The following is a 15,651-nucleotide window of genomic DNA, read 5'->3' as shown; positions in this document are numbered from 1 at the left end:
CCAATTACTGGAAAACATTGTGCTGTTTACATTCAGCCATCCCTACATTCCAACTATAACACAAGGCACCTGCTTCTCATTTACACCATGTCCCCTTTACACTGCTCTGGCAGCATAAAAGGGCCTTAAGCTACATTTAAGCCCATCTTAATCAGATGCAGAGGGTCAGGGGGTGGTTTGGAAAAAAGAAAAAAGCAGACAAATCTTTAATCTGCATAAAACCATTTTACACTAAGAACTTTGTAATGTCTCAGCATTATACTGCAGAGTTACAGGAAATGAGGGGTTTATAGTAGAAATGTTGATGTAACCTTAGCTATAGCATACAGCTGGATGAAAACACTTTGTTGTCATTCTAATGGAAGAAAAATGGGTTAATACTGATTAGTCTGTATAAAATATATAAATAAATAAATAATAATAATAAATAAAAACAGGCATTACCTATGTACTCTTAGGGAGATCTTCCTTAAGTGTGATTTTGTATGGTGTCAATGAACTACAGTCTCAAAAGACACCAGTACAGTATGTGGTCCCATTGTCATCTGCAGCTGTGTCCGTCACCAAGATAATAACGAAGTGAGATGTGAGCTGGCATGGTGGGAAAATACAAGAATCTGCTCTAAATTAGCCTTGATTTTTCCCACTGAACATATTAGGACAATGGAATCTATAGCAATAGAAACATTCTTTAATGTTACTTGTGCTACCAGTTCAGATGGAGTTGAGCGTTTCTTGCCTCCATCTATTTCACACACAGTTACCCATTGCTTACTTTTGCAACCTACCCTTCCTCTGACAACCAGCGCTTTCTCATCCCCCACCCCCTTTTGTCTTTGTCATGCTATCAGTTATTCTTTCTTCACGGCCATTTCCTGAAAATTCTAGCTACACATGTTGTGGAAAGACCATTACATTCTGGAAACTAAGGGTTCAAAGTGCAAGCTGCTGAGCACCATAGGTTTCTGTTGGTTTAGACTGAGCCATAGCAACATTTTACAGACAATTTATGGATCCCGTTCTAGATTTAGGGATTGCAGTCAATGAAAGGCTTTGCCTCGACTTCAGTGGGCTCCGAAGTGAGCCCCACAGCATTTAATAAACACCAGTCACAGCTTTTTGCAAGTGATACAGTTGTTTTTGAACAAACATCAAGTACATTAAGTTTGCAAGAGTTTCTTTTCAGCTTAAAAAAACCCTACAACCATATCTGTACACACAGGACAGGTTTAAAAGCAGTGTAAGAATATGATTTATATATTCCATTGCAAAAATCAAGGAATTATTGTAGACAGACGAAATTTTGTTCACCTTAGTAAACCTTAGCTTATGTCTACACTAGCACTTTTGTCGATAAAACTTTTGTCCGTCAGGGGTGTGAAAAAAACCCCACACCCCTGACGGACATAAGTTTCACCAACAGAAGCACTGTTAATTTAGATGCTCTCCCACTGACATAGCTACCGCCGCTTTTTGGGGGTGGTTTAATTATGCCGATGGGAGAGCTCTCTCCCATTGGCATAGAGCGCTACACAGGGGACCTTACAACAGCACAGCTGCATCGGTAGAGCAGTGCCACTGTAAGGTCAGTAGGGTAGACATAGCCTTAAAGTTAACGAGGCTACTTGCACGAGCAAGATTTGTCCTGTTACTAGGTATGCTATTACAGAGATGTCTCTCCAGGAGGTTTCCAAATTACTTTGTTCATGCAAGATGGAATTTATTATTAAAACTGTACTTTAAAGACGGCATGTAAAGCTTAATCTATTAAATAATTATTTAATGTTTATACTGCAGTAGCAGAAGGCTTCAACCAGTCAATGCAAACATACAGTACATGACAGTCCCTGGCCCAAAGACTGCAAGAGGATAAAACACACAAGCAGGTGGGGTGGGCAGATTGGAAGAGAGGACAGGGTAACCACAAAAAAAAAAATGGATGTTTTAGCACAGACTAGCTGGGTTCACAGTTCTTGCAAAATTAGTAGCTATAAACCACAATTCACTACTCGTGTGGCCTTCATCGGTTGACATTTACTTATAGTCATTACAGCAGAGATGAGTTTTATAGATGACTTAGAAGGACTATAATATGGCGACTTTACAGATTCTGACTGGGAGTTTTGCCCTCCACCCCATGTAAAAGAGGTGATGGAAAAACCACAATAAGGTGCTTATGGTGAAAGTGGACAGTCAAGCTGGTATCGATAACAGCATTTTATTTCACTGTTCAAATTTTTACCTGCCTATAGATGGAAAAAGTATTTTTTTACTGAATGACCTTCTTCATACGTTACAGGAGGAGCACCTGCATATCTCATCCATATAACGTTCCGAAAGAAGAAAAGAATCTATTCAAGATTGGTTGTCAGAAATACATGGAAGAAATATGAGAATTGTGTATAAATGCAAAACATTTCCAAGGCTATTGGCTGCTTAGAAACCTCTTAAGTATGGAAAAAACCAAAACACCTCTTCTCACACCCGAACCCTGGCAGGGAGAGATATTCTTAAAACCACGGAGTCACAGAGACACTAGCATGATTATAAATATATGGATAAGAAACAACAGAAGCATGCATAGGTCCTTTGTGATAGAGAGTCATCACAGGCTACAACTAAATGTAGAACACAATATCCAAAACTACAGAAAAACTATGATCACGTAACAAAAGGAGCTAATCCACAGAAAGTCCTTTTATTTTCTAAGACATTAATGGGAGCTGGGTACTACAGATGCTGGAGTAGCATGCTAATTTAATTGCAAACAAAATTAGAGCAGTTTCTCAGTTGATAAGCATTGTTATTTTTGCATCAACGAGCCTGTAATTCAAAGGAGTAAGGATGCACGTTATTAATCATCCTTCCAGGGACTTCCAAAGACAACAGAAGAGTTTCCTGGATGAGTTGTTCACCAAGCGTACCTATGGGCCTGAAATCAACAGGCATCTTTCCACTGACTTCTTTGGGCTTTGGATCAGACCCCTTATCTTCCATATTAACTCACTGTAAAGACAAACACCAAATGCTGGCTATATTGAAGCAATCCCAGGCTAGAAATAAATTCATGTGTCAAAAAGATCATGTATTTTTTGCAAGATTCCCGGTCTAAAAAAATCAGACTTGGCAACCAAATTTAAGCCTTTATACTGATTGAAGAAACAACAGGAACTCCTACATCCAGCATAACCATGAACAGTTGCTCTAATGACCCTTCCCTACTGTCATACAGATCCTTGAGAAGACAGCCAGTCTGAGGGGAAGGTCTCTGGACAGTAGGTGCAGAAAAGCTAGTGCAAATCTTGATGCTGATGATGGTTCTAGGCTACGGAGATTAGAAAGCCATGCATCTTGCATGTCTGTTGATTCAGTACCCATGTAGAAGACTTACTGGGTAAGTCATTTCACATTCAGCATTGGCAGATCCCCCCCTCACATTTCTGGTGCTTAGGAACTACATTAGGTGGTCTATCTAATAAAAACTAGTAAGAACAGGTTTGCACAGTTCCCTTATGAGTCATGTCTGCAGCAGGGCCGGTGCAAGGATGTTTCGCGCCCTAGGCGAAACTTCTACCTTGCGCTCTTCCCTGTCCCCGAGCCCCCGTCCCTCCCGCAGCAGCTCCCCCACTCCACCCGAGGCGCCACCCCTCACGGCAGCTCCCCACCCCCCACCCCCAGGCACCCGCCCCCAGCTTGATTGGCACCGCAAGCCTGGGAGGCGGGAGAAGTGAAGCAGCTCACCCCTGCCCCGCCTCCTCCCTGAGCACGCTGCCGCTGCTTCACTTCTCCCGCCTCCCAGGCTTGCAGCGCCAATCAGCTTAGGCGCTGCAAGCCTGGGAGGCGGGAGAAGTGAAGCAGCCATGGCGTGCTCGGGGAGGAGGCAGGGCAGGGGTGAGCTGGGGCGGGGAGATCCCTTGCGTGCCGCTCCCCTGAGTGCCGGGCCCCCCCTTTATTTGCTACAGCTGGGGCCCCCGCACTCCCCTGCCCCAGCTCCCTCCGCCTAAATGCTGGCGGCGACCGGGGCGGCTGAAGATCCGGCTGCCGTGGTCGCTGCCGAAGAAAATGCCGCCCCCTAAATCCTAGCGCCCTAGCAGTCACCTAAATGGTTGCACCGGCCCTGGTCTGCGGTCATCGAGGTTTGTTCGTTTATTTACAGAGCACACTACCATTCTATTACAGTGCACTATATGTGGCTTAGTTTAGGCCAGTGGTTTTCAACCTTTTTTCACCTGCGGACCCTTAAAAAAGTTTCCAAGGACCCCTTCCCACTACTGCCTTTGGTCCAAGCTTGTCTTCGTTTCAGATGTCCATATGAACCCCAGGTTCTCTTTCTGACTTTACCACTCTTGTTACAAAAGAACTACCAGCATATTTGATCTGCTTACATATTTCCAGAGACTTGCTATCTCTGGAAGTTGTGTCTGCAAATGTGAGGTTTATCTTTTGAATATTCATTTTTTATCTCTGTATCCAAAAATATATGTATTTTTATTATTATTTGAATAATAAGGAAATTACATTTCCATGTACGTTAGTTTTAGACTTCCTAATAGCAATTTTTATGTTGGCTTGTAGATTTAATATAGTACATACACCTATGTGGTTAATTTAATCAGATAAGATGTAGACAAGACCACAGGCCTTCACTGCATTTATTACAAGCCGAGTGCTTCTGAAATGTAAATGCAGATTCATAATACAGTATTTACAGTTTTCCTCTTGCTTTGTCCTAGTCAAATCATTCAATATATATAGAACGCCTCTACCCCGATATAACGCTGACCTCGGGAGCCAAAAAAAATCTTACCGTGTTATAGGTGAAACCGCATTATATCGAACTTGCTTTGATTCACTGGAGCACGCAGCTCCCACCCCCACCCCCCAGAGCACTGCTTTACCGCATTATATCTGAATTCGTATTATATCGGGTCACGTTATATCAGGGTAGAGGTGTACTTTGTGTCATAACTCCCCCTCTCTTGTTTTAATTCATATTTCCCTTAGCTTTGTAATGAAAATGTTCAGTATTCAGAAGGCATGAAAAACAGGAAGATAATCAATTCTAAACAGCTGAGGTTCTGGCCCTTTATTTCTTTCTGGTGCTGTACTTCTAATAACTTTAAGCAATAATCCACATTCATTATCTGTACGCAGATTAAACAGGTCTTATGGACAAACAGGACATTTCTCCTCAGCCTCCTCTGATTTTTACATGTTTACTTGAACTCCGCTGGCATTTCAATGCAATCTAGGCTTCAGTTTTTGAATCAAGCACTTTTCAATACCTGCATTACAGCCTTCTCAGATCATCTTTCCTACTACATACTTGGGGGGAAAAAAAATATCCTAGAAATCCAACAACATAAGCCTGATTCTGCAATGGGAGTTGGAGGCTTGAGGTCTTTCAGAATCAGGCCCTCTAGCATCATCTTGGTGCTGTTTATTATTTCCTACACTTTGGTTATAAAACTGTTATTTAGCTACCAGATTAAATCTCATAATTTAAATTGTAAATTTTTAATCTATAATTAACATGCAAACTAAGGCCTTGCTTTTGTTACCTATGCGTATCTCCCTTTTCCTCCCCGTTCAATGCCAGACCTTTCCATTTGTTAATATTTTCCATTATCTCATTAATGTTCACTCTCTCACACTGGATAGATTTTCTATTGAAGTAGAAACGCCTTGGATTCAGAACCCTGCCCAGCAGTGACTAGAGAAGCAAACTTACAAAGAACAGATACAACAGATAATGTTTTCACAAGTACAATGCACTAAATACAAACACTGTCAACCCCTCCTCCCCACCACCACCACCACACACACGTTTACTTCATAACTCATATTTAGATACATAAAAAGTGGGGGGAAAATCCTTCAACTATTTCAAAGAGGAAAAAATTTACTAGAAACATTTTTCCAACAGTTCTATACTGGAGAATAAACAAATGGCAAAGGGGGTAAATTCATTTCCACTGTGCTAAGGTGAGCAGAAGAGCTTCATCCACTGTTTATCCATCTCTAGTCCATCCATGGCTGCAATGTAGACCTTACCTGGCAAGAACTACAGTGGAGAGAAGAGGCAAGGAAACAGCTGTTCTACACCGCATGCTCTCCTCTCAGGGCAGCAATAGTTTATGATAATTTTTGCACTGCTGCCTTGAGTTAACAAATGACAAAGAGGATTAAAGGTCTGCAATGCCCAGAAGCAGCCAGGGAATCCATGACTCAGGCCAGTGCTGCAGCACACAGCCACTGCTGCACAGCTTGCTGCTGCCAAAAGCCCCAGTGTAAGCAAGCCCCCCAGCCCCAGCGCGCGCCCAGCGGCGCGGCCGCTGTCGTCCCACCCCACAGGGGATGGGGGACAGCGCTGGGCGGTTTTTCTTTCTCCCCTGCGCTGCTTGACTTTAGTAGCGCTGCCGCGCTGCAGCGCGCGCTGCCGCGGCAGCGCTTTGAAGTTTAAGTGTAGCCATAGCCTAACAGACTTATAAAGTGGTAGGAGATCTCAGAGGGACTCTGTCAAACTAAAGATGTAGGCGAGAGGCCCTGGAGTTCAGTTAATGGCAATCCGACAGCAACCAAGCAGTGTTGCAGAGAGACTGGAGAAAGAAGGCTAACAGGACAAGATCAAGAGGCATTCGAACCATTGCACATATGGATCTTGGCCAGTCACTTAAAAATGAACTGAAGGATATAGTGTGGTACAAAAACAATCCTGCATTGGTAATAGGGACAGACTAGATAGAAATGACCTGACAGGTCATTTCTATCTCTGACTTCTATTATTCTTTCACCTGCCATTGGTACACCTATTAAAAAGCTTCCAAATATGCACCTAAAATGCTTCAACAATACAGATGCTGTAACTTGTAAATCAAATCATGAATGAACAGAAATCTATCAGAATCATAAATTACAGTGTAACTTACTGTATTTGTCTCCACCAGCAGAGCTAAGGTTTTAAAGCATTAAAATATTCTTTAGTCACCTCTGAAATTTGACCCAGACCACAGTTTTAAACCTTACTTGTGATGACCATTGATGTCTTTTATCTAAGCATCTATTAGACGGAAAGCACTCAGCTCATCTGAAGGAGTCACAGTGAGCTTTCATATTGCACTTTAGGGCTGAGTGATTCTTCCTTGGGAGAAGGTAGAAGCAGTTTAGTGTTTGTATGTACAAGTATCTTGATACAGACCTAGAAGGAACTTCTGTAAATCGAGGTTCCCCAAGCTCTGAGAGTATCAGTGTTTTACATCACAAGCAAATGATTTGAAAGTATTTAATTCCCTCCCACCTTCATTATTCAATCTCAATTAAAAAGGAAGCAAGTAGATACATCATTGGAGTTGTAGAAGGCATTAATTTACATTGTAGAGACGAACCCATTGCGTACATTCTCTAAAATATCTTACAAAGGGCTTTAGAAGCTGAAGGTAGGTAGGTATCAGAGGGGTAGCCGTGTTAGTCTGGATCTGTAAAAGCAGCAGAGTCCTGTGGCACCTTATAGACTAACAGACGTTTTGGAGCATGAGCTTTCGTAGGTGAATACCCACTTCGTCGGATGCATCCGACGAAGTGGGTATTCACCCACGAAAGCTCATGCTCCAAAACGTCTGTTAGTCTATAAGGTCCCACAGGACTCTGAGGCAGGTAGGGCAGTGTGAAGAGACTGACTGATTTACTGAGCAATCCAGCCTAAGGATGGGTATTTCACACCTACAGGGACAAATTCAAAGTTGCCACAGACACAGGGATATGAAGTACACCCTCTTGTGGCTGCCTCCCAGGGAAGATTCACCCCAAAACTGTCACTACGGCAATGTCGTCAAAACTACGGGATGGATTTTTCAAAGACTCCAGTTTCCTAAGCTCTCTATAAAGATTCTCCACATACACACAGATGTGTGTGTGTATATATATCAGGCCTGGTCTACACGAGGGGGTGGAGTCGATGTAAGATACGCAGCTTCAGCTATGGGAATAGCGTAGCTGAAGTCGAAGTATCTTATTTTGACTTCTCTCCCATCCTCACAGCACGGGATCGACGGCCACAGCTCCCCGTTGACTCCGCTACCGCCTCTCGCCCCGGTGAGTTCCAGAGTCGATGGGAGTGCGTTCGGGGATCGATACATATCGCGTCTAGATGAGACGCGAGATATATCGATCCCCGATAAACTGATCGCTACCCGCCAGTCCGGCGGGTAGTGTAGACATACCCTTAGAATAAGGTAGAGATAATCTAAAAGAGCCCTTATATAACAAACAAACAAAAAAAGCCAGGTACAAAAGCCTGGCAGTATCTTGAGGCACAAAGTGAGCAGTTTACATAAGCAAAACAAACAAAAGCCTAGACAAGTCTGCCAGCTTTATTACATTAAGAGAAACTTGAACTGGTTTCTTTGGGCTCTGTCCCCTATTAAATAGTTACTTCTCCCAGACCCGTCCCAAGGAATGCAAGGAAATCCAAGAATATAAAGTCACCTGAAAATGGAGAGTGGAAAAAGCAACAAGACAACAAGCAAATATTTGATTTTTTTTTTTAATCTAAGTAGTACAGAGAGTACTGGAGTTTTTTAGAACTAAAATTATTATAAAGACAGTAAGGTTTTATTAAAGGCAGTAACGTTGCTTATAGGAAAAGTCAAACAAAACGGCCAGAAAGAATGTTTACTTCTCAAATCACAGTTTCATGATTCTGGGATTTTCAATGAAGTTCTGAAGAGACGAGACAACAGATGACACCAAAATGTACTATTTTGGGTGTGGTCACCCTAAGGAAAAAATATCTTTCATTTTGACAGCAATGCCCTAGAATGACACTACCCCAACTCAAAAGATAGCAGAAATACAAGGTCACCAAGGAATGGGCAACCAATATGAATAGAGGCACAGAAAAATGTCCATATGAGTACTTACGCAACAAAGGCATTCCATAAATAAAATACAATTAATAGACCTTTCAATATCATCCAAAGCCAAACAGATTCGATTTACGTTAAAGTCTACAGTAGAGCCTGACATCTCAACCCGAGGGGGGAAAAAGTCACATTTGAAAAGATGGTGGTGAAGTGACACTGGTCATGTGATTTTGTCAGCACTGGTTGACATTTTATCTCAAAGTTCTCACACACCACTCACTGTTATATGTGGTTGGGGGAGTTTACTCTGTGTCATGAGATCAGGTGTATACACCTCTAGATAGATTATGCAAGTTTTGCCATAACCAGTCTGACATGTTCCTTTATTACACAGCCACCGTAAAATATTATCCCATTCATATTCTATTAGGTCCAGAAAACTTTGCTGTCTTTTGGAATGATCCATGCTTCCACGTTAAATCTTGAGCTGAAATGGACATTTAACTCATTTTAGAATGAGTTAAGTTATAAATAAAGTCTCCCTTTATGAAAAATTAAAATGGTTAAGCTAAGTAGAAGTTTTTTCCTCCTCAGAAACTATCCCTCCAGAACTAAGGTAACAACATTAAATAAAACAGGTAAGGGATCAAAAGCATTTTTCAATTAAATTAACAGTGAAGATTTTATTTCAAAAAGTCTCAAATGCAAGAAGTGTTATTGCTTGTTTAGGACAACTACAAAAGGGATTGAAGGAGGAAGGTTTTCATTAAAGAGGTCTGAACTGGTTCAACCGTAATTTGAGCCCAGTAACTCTGTATGAGCTCACTGCTTGCCATGCCACAATTAGCAAATGACTGCAGCAAAGGAATGGCAATTTGCAACTAGACAACAATTTACTCATCCCAGGGTGGGTCAAGGGGATGAGAAAACAAAAGGATGTTGACACAGTGGCCACTCCTTAAATAAATCACAGACTTGTTTTTTCAAAACAGCCTTTCTTGAAAAAAACATTTTCTCATTTTAAAGGCTACAAATCAAAACAATATTTAAATAAAAATTAACTCAGGGGCAAGCCAGAAAATTAAAAAGTGAGCTTGAGCAAAAAAATGGATATTTCCTCTGACCCTGGGCTGACAGCTCAGCTGAAGTTCCCACTTTCTATGGCGTGATAAAGTTAAAAGTAGAGAGTCCCAATTAAATTTCAGTTGCCAGGCGCTGGGTGAAGGATTGCTATATTGTACACTAGGACTTCCATTTGGTGTTTCCTTTCTTTCTTCCTTCCTTCCCTGCCTCTTAAGTCTAACCATCATAGATTTCACTGCACAACAGCCATTTTGCCGCTCACAAATGCCACGTGGTCTCTGACAAAAGTTCTCTGAAAGTCCAATTAAATTATAATCTAGTTCTCCTTTATGCACGGTTTTGCTGACATGCTCAAAGAACTCTAGTGAATTAGAGCATGACTTTTCCTTTAAAGACAAGCCAGCAGGGATTCTGTATTGTATCATAGAATCATAGATTATTAGAGTTGGAAGGGACCTCAGGAGATCATCTAGTCCAACCCGCTGCTCAAAGCAGGACCAATCCCCAAATCCCTAAATGGCCCCCTCAAGGATTGAATTTACAACCCTGGGTTTAGCAGGCCGATGCTCAAACCATCATGCTCATCTTCTAAGGTTGAGGAGAACTGCACGCTGATGGAAGTGAGTCACTACAGAGAGAAGGGAGCTAGATGCCGGTGGGAGCGTGGCGTTCTTCAAGTACTACCTGGGCAGTTCCTAGAACTTTGGACTTCGCACAGCAGGAACCTGTGGCTCCCACTGCAGCCAGCAACCATCAGTGGCTGCTGCAGGTGTGTTCTGGGGATGGGGATGGAGCTGCAATGCAGACACTCAGTAAGCACTAAGCACCCACTCCTTCAGAGTCTAGGTCAGGGGTAGGCAACCTATGGCACGGGTGCCGAAGGCGGCACGCGAGCTGATTTTCTGTGGCACTCACACTGCCCACCAGTCCGGAGGCTCTGCATTAATTTAATTTTAAATTAAGCTTCTTAAACATTTTAAAAACCTTATTTACTTTACATACAACAATAGTTTAGTTATATATTATAGAGAGTTATAGAAAGAGACCTCCTAAAAACATTAAAATATATTACTGGCACGCAAAACCTCAAATTAGAGTGAATACATGAAGACTTGGCACACCACTTCTGAAAGGTTGCCAATCCCTGGTGTCATAAACAGATAGTTAAGGGTTAAGGTCTCTTTACAGGTAAAAGGGTTAACATGCAGTACCTGATGACCACCTGACCAGAGGACCAATCAGAGACAAGATAATTTCAAATCTCTGTGGAGGGAAGCCTTTGTCTGTGTTCTTTGTTAGAGTGTTCTCTTTTTGGATCTAAGAGAGGCCAGACATGTCTCCAAGTTCTCCTGGAGTAGTAGTTCCTACTATTCAATAGTGAGTATTAATTAGAAAGGCGGATTAGTCTTATAATTTGATTTCTACATTTGCAATTGTGTGTTTGCTGAAGGAAATTCTTTATTCCTGTTTGCTGTTACTTTGCTTTTACTGAGAAAGAAAGGAGGGGGGGGGAAATTCTCTCCAGAGATTGATAAGTTTAGACCCTGTATTTTTGCATCTTGGGTTACAGAGACAAGTTACTTTCTTTTTATTCTTTAATAAATCTTTTCTGTTAAGAACTTGGTTGATCTTTCCTTGGGTGGATTCTCAGGGAAAGGGGAAGAGGGAGGCTTCCCTCCACAGAGATTTGAAATTATCTTGTCTCTGATTGGTCCTCTGGTCAGGTGGTCATCAGGTACTGCATGTTAACCCTTTACAGGTAAAAGAGACCTTAACCCTTAACTATCTGTTTATGACACCTGGTCTAGGTGATGGTACACTGGGCGATCCGAGGGGCTCCTTCAACCTGCACTCCCATAGCCATTCAGGTTCACTCTGTCATCCTTCATGGCATTCCACGTGGGGAAGACAGTAGGAAAAGAATGCAGCCCGGGTTCCCGTGCATAGGTGACTGCAGACACCCAGTCAGGAGTGGAGCTCTGCCAGCCCCAATTCAATATCAGAAGAATGGGGTGAAGTGGGGGCGAGGAGGGTTGTGTGGGAGAATACAGATTAGGGCAGAAGAGGGGGACACTGTGCCATAGCCTTTTGCACTTGTGGGGCAATGGGGCCCCTTATACATACACAGGAAATACCTCACATGCTTCTAATTCTTGGCCATCTTTTCTTCATCTTTGCCATTCTGAAGTATCCCCTGGACTGGTTTCGTACCGTTCATTCTGAATCAAGGCAGCACAGGCCTGCCGATGGGGGAGTCAGTGGTGGCGGGGGACACAAAGGGGCAATTGCCTTGGGGCCCAGGCGATTTAAAAGGCATGGCAGCGATCGGTCCCAGAAGTGACAGCATCCCAGAAGTGATGGATTCGTCACTTCTGATCCGAGCCCTTCCCCGCCCCCAGGCACGGCCATGGCCCTGGGGTCCATAATTGCTGCCAGCAACAACCACTCAGGAGCGAAACAAATGCTGCTCCATTTCAAGTAGAAACCAGGAACAAGCCTCACCCGCTTCCTTTGCGGACTTCTATCCATTTCATCTCTCCAAGATCTCTGCAACAGTCACAAGGAAGATGTTCAGTACTTGGATCTGTGGCTACATCATCATCCACCAGGCCTGAAGATAAGATAGAATCAAGATGCAGTGGAAGGGGATCAGGGAAGGAAGCAAGAGTTATTACTTCCCCCTTTCGTTAATTCGTCATCTTCACTCTGTGCTCTGGAAAAAATAGTCTGGTAGACGGCATTAGGGTCGATTCTCCAAGCAACAGAAGGCTGGGCCTGAGCTGCGTAAGCTGTTTCCTAGGACCACTTCAGTGTATAACAGGAGGCTCACACCCACAGAAGAGCTTCAGGAGACGTTGAACAAGGAGATGTTTCTTCCTGGAGTAAAGAGATGTCTGCCTGTTCTGGCTAGAGGGATTCCAGCTGTCCAATAGCAGCTCAGATATTTTAAATCCAGTAGGGCCCCAGTAATGTTGAGGAAGACTTTGCATCAACAATAGACACATTCATTGCACAGGACTAGGAAGAGGAAGGTTCAAGGTTTGCCAAATGTAAAAAAGGCCAAAACCAGGAGAGAAAAAAGTTGCTTTCAGACTCTGAAGATGGGCACTGTGTATTGTATGTGATGCCAAGTCCTCTGAAATGAATTCCATGCAAATACCCTAGCATGTTTTATTATTTGTAGGCACATGAAAGTTTAACGTTCATCGGGTTTGGAAAGAGAGGAACCCTTTTTTAAAAGCAACAAAATAAGGACCAATATAACATGAATAGACACAATTTGTCTGAATAGAGCATATGTGCTAACCATCTTTGCCTTGTTGTATAATGTCCCCCACCCCAGTGTTTAACTCTCAGAAAGCAGCTATCATTCCACTATTTAAAAAAAAAAAAGTGGGCCGTAACTGCTTAATAAAATACATCTATTTTTATTTACTACATGGGCAGGGAGCCAGACAGTGCATTTAGTTAAATCAAGTTTTATTGAAAGCAATATCAGAAAAAGTCTTAAGTGGTATGACTGCTCCATTCTTCCTGGGAGAACATTGCCCTAAGACCTCTGTATATATATACTAAAAAATAAATAAATAATTCCACTTAACTCTCAATCCTGAAAGATAATCTGACTGATGCTTATGTGTAAGGCCCAGGCCTATGAGGACCTTCTGAGATCTTGTCAATCCACAAGAATTGTGCCATTTTAACTAGACTGATAGAGTTAAAGCAGTACAACCCGTAGTATGGGGATCGTTACACAGGTATAACTGTGATTATATTTTATAGATTATTCATAGAATATCAAGGTTGGAAGGGACCTCAGGACGTCATCTAGTCCAACCCCCCGCTCAAAGTAGGACCAATCCCCAACTAAATCATCCCAGCCAGGGCTTTGTCAAGCCTGACCTTAAAAACCTCTAAGAAAGGAGATTCCACCACCTCCCTAGATAACCCATTCCAGTGCTTTACCACCCTCCTAGTGAAAAAGTTTTTCCTAATATCCAATCTAAACCTCCCCCACTGCAACTTGAGACCATTACTCCTTGTTCTGTCATCTGCTACCACTGAGAACAGTCTAGATCCACCCTCTTTGGAACCCCCTTTCAGGTAGTTGAAAGCAGCTATCAAATCCCCCCTCATTCTTCTCTTCTGCAGAATGAACAATCCCAGTTCCCTCAGCCTCTCCTCAGAAGTCATATGCTCCAGCCCCCTAAGCATTTTTTTCCCAATTCTTCCACATCCTTCTTGTAGTGTGGGGTCCAAAACTGGCCACAGTACTCTAGATGAGGACTCACCAATGTCGAATAGAGGAGAATGATCACGTCCCTTAATCTGCTGACAATGCCCCTACTTATACAGCCCAACATGCCGTTAGCCTTCTTGGCAACAAGGGCACGCTGTTGACTCATATCCAGCTTCTCGACCACTGTAACCCCTAGCTCCCTCTCTGCAGAACTGCTGCCTAGCCACTCAATCCCCATTCCCTTATGCCAGTATAACACACCTTTTTACAAGTATAACCTTATCCACACTAGGAGTTGTACTGTATTGATAAAAATGCCATACGGCTAACTAACATAGTTATACCAGTAGAAAAACAGTGCAAACAGTTTTATGCCTGAAAATTGGGAAGTGTCTTATGCTTACACTGAAACTGACTCAACACAAGTTGAGGGTGCTTAGACCCTCAGAGTTGGGCACTAAAACACCAAAGTTCGTAACTGGCGGGGGGGGAGGAGGGACATGACAAAATGGGTCAACTTAAAATACTGGTATAAGACTCAAAAGGGATGAGGAGGGTGGCAAAGTTAGATTCCTCTATTTTATAGGAATATGCCAATTGTATCCATCTCGGCCAAGTGTACCCAGATCCTGTGATGATATCTTTACTTGCAATATATTATTCAGCTACCAGGTATATTTTTGTTATTGTTTCTGGTAAGCAGAGATGACTAAGCTGGAACTCAAGCTATGGGGAAATCGTTTTGTGTGTGTCTGTAGTTGTAGCAGTTTTCTTTAATCAATATCTCCAATTTAAAAAAGGACTGCAATTCCACATACCATGACAGACCCTATGCTAAAACTGTTGTACTGTTCATCATGCTAACATCTGGCAACCAAGTTCCTTTTTTAAAAAGCCAAAGAACCAAAATGAGGTGTCCTTACACTCTCACATATGGCAGTTTGAAACAATGTGCATTTCCTACTAAGTTTTCTAACATCTAAGTGTCAAGACTTTGGTATCTGAGGTCAGTGAAGTACAGGAATAAGACATGCAGATAAACACAAAGTTTATAAAGGACAATGATAAATGAGCAATGCACCTTCATAAGTAATGAGTGTGAGAGGAGTGGAAGTGTACACACTTTTTTTCCTCTCAGCCTCAAGAACTCTGTGTGTGGTTTACAAGTAAGAAAGTTAGCTAAAATGAAAGTGTAGCTGTTATTTCCCCATCTCAGATACCCATCATGTGGCAGTTAAACTGTGTTAAGGAAATTAATGTGGTTTGCTTTCACAATCAGTTTTTTAAAAGTTAGCAACCATGTTGAAAAGCATTCAGGGACCGAGGAGAAGGACTCTGGAGTACTGTTCAGTTGTACACACTTCAGTTAAACCTGCCTAGTTGTAGTACAGATTGGGCTTTAAAGGGTTCATTGCAGAACCACATTAGGCAGTCCTCTGGGTGGCCTAATATACCATATATATAAAA

At 42.4% G+C, this 15,651-nt stretch overlaps 1 protein-coding gene across 3 annotated transcripts in view; it reads right to left on the bottom strand.

Annotated features, from left to right (window-relative positions):
• The window catches only part of LOC120395175 (protein FAM107B), an 87,603-nt gene that overhangs the window by 52,200 nt on the left and 19,752 nt on the right, over positions 1–15,651 (bottom strand). The window contains exon 1 of one of the 3 annotated variants that reach the window (XM_039519334.1): positions 12,447–12,555. The exons of the other annotated variants lie outside the window; for them this stretch is intronic. The gene's annotated coding sequence lies outside the window, so the exon portion shown is untranslated. Of the gene's footprint in view, positions 1–12,446; positions 12,556–15,651 lie in introns of those variants that run through there. 3 annotated transcript variants of the gene reach the window in all.

This window comes from Mauremys reevesii, linkage group 1 (genome assembly GCF_016161935.1).
Source record: "Mauremys reevesii isolate NIE-2019 linkage group 1, ASM1616193v1, whole genome shotgun sequence".
NCBI classification, from domain to species: Eukaryota; Metazoa; Chordata; order Testudines; family Geoemydidae; genus Mauremys; species Mauremys reevesii.
Note: the sequence above shows the minus strand (reverse complement) of the source record. Positions and strands in the feature narration are given on the sequence as shown.